The following is a 2,500-nucleotide window of genomic DNA, read 5'->3' as shown; positions in this document are numbered from 1 at the left end:
AGGAGTGTCACTTTCAACGTCCCCGGTATTGGGTTGAGTTTCTAAAAACAACCGTGCACACCGAGGTTAAACTTTACCGGCTCCACTCCGACTCGCCGCTCACCCACTACTCCGAAGGCAACCGATATTTTGTGGCATCATTGCTACTCTTAAGATTGTCATCCTCGACTTGCTCGTGCATTGGGCTCGCACCTTGCACACACAAGCAATGCCTAGACAATCCTAATCATAGCTCAACCGCACACTCAGAGGATTGGATAGCTTCTTTCAAAGCCAACCTACCCCCACACGTGTGAGAGTGGCCAACAATTCCCTAGCTTCTTCATCAACTCCGCCGAAAGCCATCCTCGACATACCCGTGCATTGAGAAGGTTTGGTGGCCGTACTCCCAACACAAAAGCATACCGAAGACAACCCCAAGCTAAAGCTCACTTGAAGCCAACGCATCGTCACCATGTGTTCGTGTGGCCGAGAATTGGGTAGCTTCTTCATCAACCCCGCCAAAAGCCATCCTCGACATACCCGTGCATTGAGAAGGTTTGGTGGCCGTACTCCCAACACAAAAGCATACCGAAGACAACCCCAAGCAAAAGTTCACTTGAAGCCAACCCATCGTCGCCCACAACTAGTGGGTGAATGGTGTGCTTCCCGGGGTTGGCATAGACATTCCCTCGCATGCAAAAGATTGTCGATGCGAAAGATTGTCTATGCCAAACCCGGGAAGCACACCATTCACACACTCCCGACCGGTGTGGTGTGGCGGTGATTGGATAGTTACAGATTGAGCACTTGCCAAGGATCAAAATGTGTCATTTAGAAGAAACATTTTCAAAAAGTTTTTAAAATCTTGTGGGTTTGCAACTCATAAGAGCGTCACTTTCAACGTCCCCGGTATTGGATTGAGTTTCTAAAAACAACCGTGCACACCGAGGTTAAACTTTACCGGCTCCACTCCGACTCGCCGCTCGCCCACAATTTGTTTGCAACGAAACATTTGTTTTTAATTTTGTTGGTTTAAATCTTGTTGGTTTGAAATTGTTTTGAAAAGGTTCTTTAAATCTAGTGGGTTTGCAACTCATAAGAGCATCACTTTCAACGTCCCCGGTATTGGATTGAGTTTCTAAAAACAACCGTGCACACCGAGGTTAAACTTTACCGGCTCCGCTCCGACTCGCCGCTCGCCCACTAGTCCGAAGGCAACAAAACATTTGTTTTTCATTTTGATGAAAATTTCTGTTTTTAAATCTTGTTGGTTTGAAATTTTTTTGAAAAGGTTCTTTAAATCTTGCGGGTTTGCAACTCATAAGAGCGTCACTTTCAACGTCCCCGGCATTGGATTGAGTTTCTAAAAACAACCGTGCACACCGAGGTTAAACTTTACCGGCTCCGCTCCGACTCACCGCTCGCCCACAAATCCGAAGGCAACAAAACATTTGTTTTTAATTTTGATGAATTTTTTTGAAAACATTGGCTTGGCAAGCCCCAATCCGCGACTATCCACCCACCGCCACCCCACACGGGTGGTTGTTGTTGCGAAATGAGGTTGTGGTCGACATGCCCGCGCATTTGAGAAGGAGTTCCTAGCACTCCATGCTCTTCCATGCCAAAAAAAAGCCTAGACAACCCCATTTCGCAACTTTCCACGCCTTTTTTTTTCCCCCTCACCCATGGCGGCGGCGTGGTGGCGGCGGCCGGATTCCGGCCACCACCGCCATGGGTGGCAGCCCCCCGACCCCGACACCAAACCCATAATACCGAGGCAACATATCGAGGCAACATATCGAGGCAACATGACATGGGTGTGGCGTGGGGGAAGGGGGCTGCAGCTAGGAGGGCATGGGCTGCCATGCATATGCAGGCAACACACACCCCCCTATATAGCATTTTATGCATTTAGCCCTTTGACAGGAAGAGACATCACCTATGCGCGAGGAGTCATAATGGGCTCTAAATAATTCAATACAAGGTATTTGGACGTGATTTTTTGCAGGGATACTAAGAAACATGCAATCTCTGATGGGAAAAAGTTTCATAAATATTTGAAGTCGGGAAGTATTTTTTATTATTTTTAGAAGTCGTAAAATTGAAAAAATCATTAAAAGAAATCCGGGAGGAATTTTTTAGTTTTGTAACTTGGAGAAGGTACTAAAAATCATAGACTACTTATGGGGAGCTTATTGTGCGAGGAAATTTCAATAAAAATGGGGTTTGACAAGGTTTGAAAAATTCTGTCGACATTTGAAAAAATCTGGAACTAGGCTGCCGGCATGCTGCGCACATGCTGCGCGCATGCTGCGCGCAGGCTGCGCGCAGGCTGCGCGCAGGCCACGGCAGGACAAGTTTCGCTAGCCTCACTGTCGACCGAATGCGCAAGCTGCGCGCACGCCATGGCAAGACAAATTTCGCTAGCCTCACTGTCGACAGAGTCAGCACGCTGCGCGCACGCCATGGCAGGAGAAGTTTCGCTAGCCTCGCTGTCGACAGAATCAGCACGCTGCGC

Source organism: Prunus avium, unplaced genomic scaffold, assembly GCF_965620075.1.
Source record: "Prunus avium unplaced genomic scaffold, drPruAviu1.hap1.1 HAP1_SCAFFOLD_41, whole genome shotgun sequence".
NCBI lineage: Eukaryota > Viridiplantae > Streptophyta > Magnoliopsida > Rosales > Rosaceae > Prunus > Prunus avium.
Note: the sequence above shows the minus strand (reverse complement) of the source record.